General features: G+C 30.2%; 1 protein-coding gene across 1 annotated transcript in view; it reads left to right on the top strand.

Annotated features, from left to right (window-relative positions):
• LOC113375551 overlaps nt 1–13,410 on the top strand; it is a 344,885-nt gene that overhangs the window by 279,752 nt on the left and 51,723 nt on the right. The gene's annotated exons all lie outside the window — the stretch shown is intronic.

Genomic DNA, 13,410 nt, shown 5'->3' with positions numbered 1-13,410 from the left:
AAATTGGACCTTTGTGCCTCGCCCTACCATATATTTAACTTCCCGTAGGGCATGTTATAGTAATAGCAAAAAAAACGAAAATGAAAATTTTTATAAATCTTCACGTTTCAAAGGTTTCTGAACATTTTGGCATACCTTAGAAAAAATGGATGTATGTGTGTGTGTGTGTATGTGTGTGGCGTGTGTGTGTGCGGAAAACAAATTTTCGTCGACGATTTCGGGAAAACCGATCAAGCGATTTAAATAATTAAAAAAACATTCGATTCATATTGATAAGGAGACGTGCTGATTAGGTTTTGGCGAAGGCAGGTCTAGCCGTTCCGAAGATACGAGGCAAAAAGTGCCAAAAACGGTAACTCAGTTTTTGAGAGAACGGAGCGTCCGATTTTAGTAATTCAAAAATCATTTTACTTATATTGACAAGATAAAGAACTGATCAAATTTTCATAAAGGCAGGTCCAGCGGTTTCGGAGATCTAATGAAAAAAGTAAAAAAATGCCATTTGGCGGTCAAAAATGATCATTAGACATATGCACATCAAATTATCAGATAATTTATAGAGATTTTAACAATAAGTATAAATTTTGTTCCTATGGGTTCCGTACCAATGTTTATCCGTTAGACGGCGAAGCGGCGCTTACGCGCTTTTACATTTTGTCTCTATGCAGTTAAAGCAGTACGATTGCTTTGAAAAAAAGTTCAGAATTTCCAAAATATGTCAAAGTAAAGAAAACATTTTTTTTTTCGTCAAAGTAATTTTTTGTCAAAGTCCTAGTTTCTCAGAAATCTAATTTTTTCAAAAATGTTAATCGTTTTTAAAAAAATAATAATATTTGGTACGGGAAGTTCCAGCAATTTGCCTTACGGCACGATGCCATGGGCCCCACTAGTTTAATTATTTTATTGATATGATAATAATTTTATCACTGTATATTGAATTTGTAAATTGCCGCTCACCATATTACCCAACAAAGTGGTGAATTAGTAAAACGGTTTATCGAATAACGTCATTTTTCACATTTAAAAATTAATTTAATATATTGGGGTAGGGCTGGGCACAAAGGTACAGTTTCTCATTTTGTAATTAAACTAAAGTTTAGACTCAAAACTAAATTAATTATATCACAATGCATCACACGTATCAAATATGCAACTAATTAGGGTTTACACAAAAACCGACATTTCAGAAAACCGGTTTTCGAATTTTAATTTTACTAAAAAAAACGGTTGTAGCCGGTTTTCGAATTTTATATAGAAAATAAATTTTTGCTCGAATATTCTGTAATTTTTCCGCAAATTTAGTGTGATTTAGAGTATTATTTGACTGAATTTATTTGTTGTTCAATTTTATGGATAGTAAACAAAATTATTTTAATTTTAATTAGTAGAACTAAATATAATAGTTTATCTTGATTAAATAACTTTGATTAAATAAATTTATCATTCGTTACTCATGCATCATTTTCACATATAAGAATGAAAATATTTTTATGATAGTGAAAGGAAAGTTTTCGAATAAATAAAAATATTACATTTTTAAATAAAAAACATTCATTAAATTAATATTAGATGCTGATGCATACTTGTTAATATCAATTTTAGTTTTAAAAAGATTTAAGCTAATCTCGGGTATTGTCTGTTCCAAGCAATTTCAATTAATTAATTTTAAACATTTTAATTGTTTTTTGTTTAATAAAATATGATTTCAAAAAACTGAGAACATCTATCGAATTACTACTTAGACGTGTCTTTTGTTTACCCATAAAATATCCTGAAATAGAAAATACTCTCATACTTGCGACTTTTTTTTAAATTTTCAAAATTTAGTATTTTTTTTGAAAATGATAAAAAATTTCGAAAATTGAACTTTTTTGAAAATTTTCAAAATGATTAAATTTTCTGTAAATGCATTTTTTTCACACTGTCTACTCCAGCAAAATGTTTTTTTGAATTAATCTAATCGGATGATCCGACTCCGAAACGGCAAAATTGCCTTTTGCAAAAACGCCTCGCGATCGAGTACGTACCGAATGATTTTTCAATTTTATAAATCGGTTATTTCATACTGTCGAAAATGTCGAGGACATTTGTTTGAACCATATAAATAAACTTCAAAATTAAAAATCTGGGTACGGAACCCAAAAAAAAATACACAAAATGTGTACACAATATTAAAATATCTGATAATTTGATGTACATATGTCTACTAAACATTTTTGTTTGCTAAATGACACTTTTTTTAACTTATTTTTATTGAGAGTCCATAACCGCTAGACCTGCCATCCCAAAAATATAATCAGTTGTTCATTTTGTCAGTACAAGTAAAATGTTTTTTGAATTATTAAAATCGGTCGCTCCGCTCTTTTAAAAACTGAGTTATCATTTTTGGCACTTTTCGGAACGGATAGACCTGCTTTCGCCAAAAACTAATCAGCACGTCTCCTTATCAATATGAATCGAATGTTTTTTGAACTATTCAAATCGGATGCTTAGTTCACTCAAAAACTGATATTTTTTGCACATTTTGCTCGATATCTCCGAAACGATTGGATCTGCATTTGCCAAAAACTAATCAGCACCATTCATCTCCCATTAGAAATCGAATGTTTTTTGACCCATTCGAATCGATGAATCCGTGCGCCCGAAAACGTGAACGAAAAAATGCGGACACACAAAACACACACATGCATTTTTGAGGTATGCTAAAATGTTCAGAAACCTTCAAAACGTGAAGAAATGAAAAAAAATCATTTTCGGTTTTCGGCCCATTACTATAACTTGAAATGAATAAGTTGCTTTTTACAACTATAAGTAAATTAAAAAATGCCGCCCCAAAATAAGTGCCGCCCGGGGCGGACCGCCCCCCCTAGGTACGTCACTGGTTGGAATCATGATTGCAATCGTGACAAATGTAATAGTGACTATCACCTGCTAATGTCACAACCGTACCCAACGCACACTTTTGGAGACAAATCATTGTTATGATCGAGCTAAATTATCTACGCAATAACTAATTACTTGTATTTAACCACTAATGCTCAACTTATAGCAAAACTAGCTGTAAGTGGAATTCTGTCTTAAGGCAATTAAGGCATCGTGCCTTAAGGCAAGTTGCTGGAACTTCCCGTGCCAAAAATTATTATTTTTTTAAAAACGATTAACATTTTTGAAAAAATTTCACTTCGAAAAAATAAGATTTTTTAGAAATTTTAAATTGGACAAAAAATTACTTTTTTTTGAAAAAAAAATATTTTTTTTAAAAAAATTTTTAAACAATTTTTTTTATAAAAATTTTTTTTTGGAAAAAATGTTATCTTCATTTTGATATATTTTGGAAGATCTGAACTTTTTTTCAAAGCAATCGTACTGCTTTAACTGCATAGAGACGAAATATAGAAGCGCGTAAGCGCCGCGTCGCTGTCTAACGGAAAAACAATAGTACGGAACCCATAGGAATGTAAACAAAACTTAAACTTATTGTTAAAATCTCAATAAAATATCTGATAATTTGATATGCATATGTCTAATGTCTAATGATTATTGTTGACCGCCAAATGTTATTTTTTTTAGTTTTTTTACTAGATCTCCGAAACCGCTAGACCTATCTTCATGAAAATTTGATCAAATCTTCATCTTATTAATACAAGTAAAATGTTTTTTGAACTATACAAATCGGACGCTCCGTGCTCTTAAAAACTGAGTTACCGTTTTTGGCACTTTTTGCCCCGTATCTCCGGAACGGCTAGAATGTTTTTTGAATTATTCAAATTGCTTCATCCGTGTTCCCGAAATCGTCGACGAAAATTTGTATCCGAACACACACACATGCACGCACACACACACACACATACATCAATTTTCTCCAAGGTATGCCAACATATTCAGAAACCATACCAGATATATAAAAATTTTCATTTTCGATTTTTTTGCGATTACTTACCCTATGGAAAATTAATTATAAATAAATCAATTTATCATCTCCAGAACTTTAACAATCGTCATTTCATTTCGAATCAAATTCCAACTAGTGGGGCGCATGGCATCGTGCCTTAAGGCAAATTGCTGGAACTTCCCGTACCAAAAATTATTTTTTTTTTGAAAAGATTAACATTTTTTAAAAAAATTTACTCTAAAAAAATAGATTTTTGAGGAACTATATAAATTTTTGACAAAAGTTTTTGTTGAAAAATTTATTTTGAAATATTTTGGAAATTTTGAACTTTTTTTCAAAGCAATCGTACTGCTTTAATGCATAGAGACTAAATATCGAAGCGCGTAAGCGCCGCGTCGCTGTCTAACGCATAAGCATTGGTACGGAACCCATAGGAATGTTAACAAAATGTATACTCATTGTTAAAATCTCTATAAAATATCTGATAATTTGATGTGCATATGTCTAATGTCTAATGATTATTGTTGACCGCCAAATGTTATTTTTTTTTACTTTTTTTACTAGATCTCCGAAACCGCTAGACCTAATTTCATAAAAATTTCATCAAATCTTCATCTTGATAATGCAAGTAAAATGTTTTTGAATTATTCAAATTGCTTCATCCCGATTCCCGAAATCGTCGACGAAAATTTGTATCTGAACACACACAAATGCACGCACACACACACATACACACACATACATCAATTTTCTCTAAGGTATGCCAATATATTCAGAAACCTTTGAAACGTAAAGATATATAAAAATTTTCATTTTCGATTTTTGTGCGATTACTATAACTTACCCTACGGAAAGTTAATTATAAATAAATCAATTTATCACCTCCAGAACATTAACAATCGTCATTTCATTTCGAATCAAATTTCAAAAAAAAAAAATAGTTGCCAAATTTCCACAAAATTGAAAAAGTGCTCCCGCATAGTCACAGTCTAAACGCATTTGCAAATAATTCTGTGCGATATTTTCACTTATACTGTGCTCAGCTTGGCGGCATTTTCACATTTTTCAATAATTTTCACAAAATTGGAAAAGTGCTCCAGTACACAAACAGTCTAAACGCACTTGGGTAAACATTTGTACCAGAGTGGCGCTTAGACTGTGCTTAGCTTGGGTGATTTTTTGAATTTTTAGTCCAAAATTACAAAAAAATTTTTTTGAAAAAAAATTAGAAACAAAAATTTTTTTTTTCCAAAATCAATTGTTTTGTTGAAAAAAGCAGAAAGTTCTTTGAATCATTTAAATCGGACGCTTAGTTCTCTCAAAAACAGCCATTTTTTTTAAATTTAGCTCTGTAACTCCGAAACCTCTGGGCCTACCTTTGCCAAAAACTAATCAGCACATCTCCCTATCAATAGGAATCGAGTGTTTTTTAAACCATTCAAATCGGTTGATCCGTTCTCTCAAAAATTCGCTTTCTATTTTTTGCACTCTTTGCTCCATATCTCCGTAACGGCTGGACCTGCCTTTGCCAAAAACTAATCAGCACATCTCCCTATCAATAGGAATCGAATGTTTTTTAAACCATTCAAATCGGTTGATCCGTGCGCCCGAAAACGTGGACGAAAAAAAGCGGACATACAAAACACACACACACACACACACACACACACACACACACACACACATCCATTTTTTCTGAAGTATGCCAAAATGTTCAGAAACCTTCAAAACGTCGAGAAATGTAAAAAATTTTGATTTCGATTTTTGGACGATTACTATAACTTACCCTACGGGAAGTTAAAAAAAAAAATAGTTGCCAAATTTACCCAAAATTGAAAAAGTGCTCCCGCATAGTCACAGTCTAAACGCATTTGCAAATAATTCTGTGCGACATTTTCACTTATACTGTGCTCAGCTTGGCGGCATTTTCACATTTTTCAATAATTTTCACAAAATTGGAAAAGTGCTCCAGTACACAAACAGTCTAAACGCACATGGGTAAACATTTGCATCAGAGTGGCGCTTAGACTGTTCTTAGCTTGGGTGATTTTTTGAATTTTTAATCCAAAATTACAAAAAAATTTTTTTGAAAAAAAAATTAGAAACAAAAATTTTTTTTTTCCAAAATCAATTATTTTGTTGAAAAAAGCAGAAAGTTCTTTGAATCATTTAAATCGGACGCTTAGTTCTCTCAAAAACAGCAATTTTTTTTAAATTTAGCTCTGTATCTCCGAAACCTCTGGGCCTACCTTTGCCAAAAACTAATCAGCACATCTCCCTATCAATAGGAATCGAATGTTTTTTAAACCATTCAAATCGGTTGATCCGTTCTCTTAAAAACTCGCTTTCTATTTTTTGCACTCTTTGCTCCATATCTCCGTAACGGCTGGACCTGCCTTTGCCAAAAACTAATCAGCACATCTCCCTATCAATAGGAATCGAATGTTTTTTAAACCATTCAAATCGGTTGATCCGTGCGCCCGAAAACGTGGACGAAAAAAAGCGGACATACAAAACACACACACACACACACACACACACACACACACACACATCCATTTTTTCTGAAGTATGCCAAAATGTTCAGAAACCTTCAAAACGTCGAGAAATGTAAAAATTTTCAATTCCGATTTTTGGACGATTACTATAACTTACCCTACGGGAAGTTAATAACGAACAAAGTAATCAGTATACAAAACTTATTATTAAAAGAAATCGAAGAAAAAAACTTATTATTTGACTCTAAACGCATTGCGGTTTACAGATAATATTAATGTAGGGTACTGACTCAATGCAATAGTGTAAACTTGTTCGAACAAACATACTTCATCTTCTTCTCTTTGGACCCTACCTCAAAATCAGTACATTTTACCTGTTATGACCATTGCCACTACGTTACTCAATTTTCCGATTTGTAACTATAATAGTAAATAGCAATAACATTTTAATTAAATTGACAGTTTATTTGTCTGACTATAAGCAGATTTAGGTCTTGGATTATTCATATCTATTGAGTCATTATTATTAGTAAACAAGTATTCTACAAAAAATGATAGCGTATGGATTTGTAATTATAATAAAAATAATTAATACAAGGCGAATTATAATATTGTCTTTACTATAATAATAATATAAGGAAACCCCAACGGGTCTAAGTTTATTTCGCGAGTATACAATATTTGACTATACGAGTACATGCAGTTTTTATAATTTTCTCCAACAGTAAGTTGTTTTATAAAGTGTTATTTTTCAGTCAAGATTTTCAGATGTAATTTATGTACTTTCAACATCTTCTGACATCTTTTAAACTTAATTTCTGTTTAGATTAAAATTTATAGTTTTTATATTTTTGATATAGGCCATATAGAAAGCAGAATTATGTGAAAATCCTTTATCTACCCCAGATAAAGTGTAATTTTGGACAAGTACATTTGCATCGGACTTTGATAATGATGAAATTGAAGTCTTAATTTTAATAGAACAATACAGTTTGTTTAAGAAATATGTTGAAACCTAAACTAGTTATTATCATGAAAAACAAATAATGTTATCACAATCAAATATCCATTGTTACGAAGAACAATAAAGAAAATCGCAAACAATGCACTATGATAAATTAAGATTATTTTTCTGAATTAATTTGATAATTTATCTGATGAAACAATATTAATAACTAGAGCCAAGTGGCAATTTGCCTTTCAAATATGAAAAACTTTCCGAATAAATAAAATGTTTATATAATAAGAATTGAGATTTAGAAAAAATTGGAAATTTTTACACGACCTATTATATCAAACTTTGATGAATTATTATTACTTAAGTATGTTGATTAAGACCATGAGCTCTATCCATGAAGAATCATCAATATTGTCAAAAAAAATAAAAATTGATTACAAACATTAGATCCGGCTGAATATCAAAAACTAATCAGCGCAATATTAACTGAATCATTCGAACAGTTTTTAAATTTCCAAAATCAATATTAATATAGTTTGCAAAGAAACGGCTTGTCTGATTATCGCGCAAAACTAATCAACGCTAGTTCTAGCCATGTTTTATGGAATGGCATTTAATTTTTGAAATCGGTGTAGTTAGTTTGGGAAAACTTTTTTATTGTGAAAGAAATCTACCCTTTTTCACCCCATATGTTGGGTAAAAAGACACAGCCATCGGGCAAACAAATTCAATGTCTTATTCTTAATTAAGATTAATTTTGAAAAATAGTAGCTAAATTATTTGACTAATGCAAAAAAATCAGAAGTCTTGGAATAACTAATAATTAAATTTATTTCTTTTAAAATTAAAGAAGTAATTTAAAGTGAGTAATTTAAAATACTCAAACAAAATTTACTTTTTTATTTACTATTTTTTATTGTGCACACCATTGACAGGATGAAGGTTATTTTTACCCCACTCACAAATAAGATTTTGTGCTTACAACAATGCATCTCATAAAATAATTAAATACCGTATACATTAAAATTATATTAAGGTTTCGTAAACTAAACAACAGTGCTCACAACAACAAAAAAACTAAAAACGAAAAAAAAAACTTTTGTTATATATTTTCAATCATTGCCTTCTTCCGATAGCAACAAAGAATCGAGGTGATGACTGGTTATACATCTTTTGCCTATACTTTCAAATATTATTTTTAAAAAGTTCCTAACTTTACTTGTTTTTGAGATATTGATGTTTATGTTAATTTGCAAATCATTGATAATAAGTAGAGCCAATTTTGAAAGAATTAAGATTTACTTAAGATTTTTTGCAAAAATTTTTTTTTGCTAATACCTAAAAAGATCGTATTATATTAGCCACTTAATCAGCATAAAAATAAAATTTCATATATGACAATAAGTAAGCATACTTATTAACTTCCCAAAGGAGAAGTTTATGTTTTCATAAAAAAATTCGATTCGCTAATTTTATGTTTTTTCGACGTTTCAAGCCATTGTGCATCGAATGAGACTAAATTTAGAAAAAGTATGTGTGTATATGTGTGTGCTTGTGTGTGAACAGATTTTATAAAAAAATTCATTAATCGACGTTTTGTCAAAAACAGCTGAACCGATTTCAAAAATTTAAAAGCTATTCGATGTATCTCGATGAGGAGTATTGTTTGTCATTTTTGTGCGACGATCGACCCAGCCGTTTTTTTTAAAATGGCAGAAAAGTGAAAAATTTTTCGTCCACGTTTTAGCCCGAAATTCTAAATCGATTTTGAAAATTCAAAAACCGTTCGAAAGATATTGGTTGGGAATCGTGCTGATTAGTTTTTGGTAGAGATCGGCCGGGCCGTTTTCTTGTAATATAGTGTTAAAAAAAATTATTTCGACGATTTTTATTAACTTCCCGTAGGGTAAGTTATTGTAATGGGCCGAAAATCGGAATTGAAAATTTTTACATTTCTCGACGTTTTGAAGGTTTCTGAACGTTTTGGCATACCTCAGAAAAAATGGATGTGTGTGTGTGTGTGTGTGTGTATGTATGTGTGGATACAAATTTCCAGTCACGTTTTAGGGCGCACGGATCAACGGATTTGAATGGTTCAAAAAACATTCGATTTCTATTGATAGGGAAAAGACCTGATTAGTTTTTGGCAAAGGCAGGTCCAGCCGTTTCGAAGATACGGAGCAAAGAGTGCAGAAAATAGAAATCGAATTTTTGAGAGAACGGAGTATCCGATTTGAATGATCTAAAAAACATTCAATTAGTAATGATTGGGAGAAGTGTTTATTAGTTTTTGGCAAAGGCAGGCCCAGTCATTTTGAAGATACGGAGCTAAATATGTAAAAAATAGCAGTTTTTGAGAGAACTAAGCGTCCGATTTAAATGATTCAAAGAACTTTCTGCTTGTCTTAACAAAATAATTGATTTTGGAAAAAAAAAATTGTTTCAATTTTTTTATTTTTTTTTTTTTTAGTTTTTTTGTATATCGAAAATATTTCAGATTTTATTTTATTATTTTATATTAGACAATGATACAATATTTATAATAATCTATTAGAAAACATTCAGTATTCAACGGGAAGTTCCAGCAATTTGCCTTAAGGCACTGTGCCATAATAGCCTCAAGACAGAATTCCACTTACAGCTAGTTATTATTTTTTTTGACGGTAGATACCATAGTAGATATCATACTAATATATTACGGCCCTACGACAAGTTTTTTAAAAATTCGTCAAAGTTGGCAAAAATTAGCATCGTTTTTTGGCATTTGTCATAATTACGAAAACTCGTTTTGCTTTAAAAATTTGTCAGAGTTTGCAGAAATTAGTATCGTTTTTTGGCATTTGTCAAAATTAGACCTTTCATCGACGTTTGCTCAAAAACGCCTGATTTCAGAAATTAGATGCTATTTAATTTAAATTAATTAAATTTAAATTTAAATTATTTAATTTAATTAAAAGCCATTTCATGTATCTCGATAAGGATTATCGTTTATCAGTTTTGTGCGACGATCGTCCGAGCCGTTTCTTTGAAATTTGAAAGAAAGTGTTAAACTTTTCGTCCACATTTAAGCTTATACTACCGAATCGAATTTAAAAATCAAAAACTGTTCGAAAAATACAGTTCGATTAATTGGGAATGATACTGATTAGTTTTAGGTGAAATCTACTTAATCTCTTGTAATTAGCTAAAAAAAATTCAGCGGATTTTCATGGAACTTTTTTGGCTATATATGTATATCATGATCTTATAGAACTGAAATATTACGGCCTTACGACAGTAGTTAAATTTTAAAAATTCATCAACGTTCGAGAAAATGAGTAGTTTATTTGACGTTCGTTAAAATTAAAATTAGACGATTTACTTAGTATAACGATAGAAGTCTTAATGAAAATACTGAACCATTAAAGTCCTACGGAAATTGGTTCAATTATAAAAATTACTGATTTGTGAAAATTTGCTTGTAGAAAATACTCCGAGTTAACGTATTCTTTGGTTTTCAATTATGTGTAATGAATCCACTCGGAATACTTTTAATCACTCATAAATTATTTTTGTTTTATGGATTAAGTCGATTTATATCAGGAAGTTCAAGTAACTTGCCTCAAGGCAAGGTACCAATACCAACTAGTTTTGTATATTATTGCCATATTATGCAAAGTCGTTGTGTTTAATAAAATATTTTCACGCGAAGGGTATTCGCGAACAAATATAACGTTTTTTTCAAAAATGTAATACTTGCTATTTGCAATTAACATATATTTCAATAATTGTTTAATGAACTCATTCTAATTAAGTTTTTCTCAGAATTGTACCTTCTCATAGTCAGTTCATTAAATTAACGTACGATGCCGTTATCAATATTAGTGCCGTGTGATTTAGTTGCAGGAACATTCGTCTAAGCAATTGTACCAGCAAAATCTGATAGTGGACACAAAATTAAAAATAATTTTATAGAAAACTGATGTATAAATAATAAGATATATTATTATTTTTTCTCATTTTTTATAAATTAAAAATTGAATTCAATCTGAGTTATATGCTGTTATATGTTAAAATTCCATGTAATCAAACAAACATCTAAGAGTTCAATGTTAGAATAATTTATCTCTGTTCAATTCCACTTCAATATGGCACGAAACACTTTTGGAAAAAACTGTCCATTAAAATACATGGCATATATAATATTATGAATAATGAGGAAATAAACCATTGTGACGATATAATATATCAGCCTCAGAGAGAACATGGAATTTAATCATAAGAAAAAAATCTGTTTGAAATAATCTTGTAGCGGATTTAATAAATTGCTAACATTTTCGTGCCAAATTGTTTTAAACACACATAGACAAATAGCAGATTATGTGTAAAGTTGTTGTTCTTTATTATATTTTTACATAGTAGATATATACGTGCCGACTGCACATTTTTTGGCTCAATGCTACACTTTTTCCACAAAATATTACTTTTTTGAGTAGTAATATAATTTTGAAGTTTAAATTTAAATAATGAATTATATAGCACATGTATTACTCAGAGTCACTTGTAAATCTAGTTTTGAGTGCATTTTACGGAAAATAGCACATATTTTCCTCGATTTCTCATCGAGTTTCATCAAATGACCCTTAAAATTTAAAATCAGGTCAGCCGATTTAAGAAAACATCAACGAAAGCTCAAATTGTGGATCACCCATATACAATTTCAAGTTTGGAGTCAAACGATTCAGAATGACTTGAAACGTTGAGGAATCATAAAATTAGCAAATCGAATTTATTGGAAAAAACATAAACTTCTCTTTCATGCTTAAAAATACGCTTAAAATATTTTGATTAAAAGTAGCAAATAAAAATATAAACAACTTCAGATGATTTTCTATGCATTTGAATTCTTTTTCATAACATGAATTTGAATTCTTGATTTTGTATGTGCCATATTTAACATTTTATTGCGTTTTCGGTTTAATTAACATATATGCATTATATAATTATATTAGTCAAAGAAATTATTATTAACAATAGAATTTTCAATTTTACAAAATAAACTCATCTTTTTCGTCCGGTTCAATTTAGTATATGATTGACAAATATAATCGTCATCGCACGTTTCTGACGACACAAATCTGGGCGCACTTTTAAATGAAGATGCCACAATTAACCGGTTAATGAAGAGAGTTTTTTGCTTAGATAACTTTAATAAAATTAGAAATGTAATATAAACTTCAAACCTGTATAATAAAAAATATATTACATTCAAAATTATGAAGAATGATCAAGTTATATAATTATTGTAGTTAAAGATAAAACTAGTGGTGCATACCATCGTTGCTTAAGGCAAATTGCTGGAACTTTCCGTACCGAAAACTAAATTATTAAAAAAAACTTTGCAAAACTTTGAAAAAATTAGATTGTTGTAAATTTTGAAATTTTTGAAAAAAATGACTTTCTTGAAAAATTTGATTTTTTATCATCTGATTTTTTAACTTCCCGTAGGGCAAGTTATAGTAATCGCAAAAAAATCGAAAATGAAAATTTTTATATATCTTTACGTTTCAGAGGTTTCTGAACATTTTGGCATACCTTAGAAAAAATGGATGTATGTGTGTGTGTGTGTGTGTGTGTGTATGTGTGTGTGTATGTGTGTGTGTATGTATGTATGTGTGTGTATGTATGTGCGGATACAAATTTTCGTCGACGATTTCGGGAACACGGATCAACCGATTTGAATAATTCAAAAAACATTCGATCCGTATTGATAAGGAGACGTGCTGATTAGTTTTTGGCAAAGGCAGGTCAAGCCGTTCCGAAGATACGGGGTAAAAAGTTCCGAAAACGGTAACTCAGTTTTTAAGAGAACGGAGCGTCCGATTTTAATAATTCAAAAAACATTTTATTTGTATTGACAAGATGAAGAATCGATACAACTTTCATGAAGGTAGGTCCAGCGGTTTCGGAGATATAGAGGAAAAAGTAAAAAAATGAGCCATTTGGCGGTCAAAAATGATCATTAGACATATGCACATCAAATTATCAGACATTTTATAGAGATTTTAACAATAAGTATACAT

This window comes from Ctenocephalides felis, unplaced genomic scaffold, assembly GCF_003426905.1.
Source record: "Ctenocephalides felis isolate EL2017-DRISC unplaced genomic scaffold, ASM342690v1 CF-g0.4_SCAFFOLD_01886, whole genome shotgun sequence".
NCBI lineage: Eukaryota > Metazoa > Arthropoda > Insecta > Siphonaptera > Pulicidae > Ctenocephalides > Ctenocephalides felis.
Note: the sequence above shows the minus strand (reverse complement) of the source record. Positions and strands in the feature narration are given on the sequence as shown.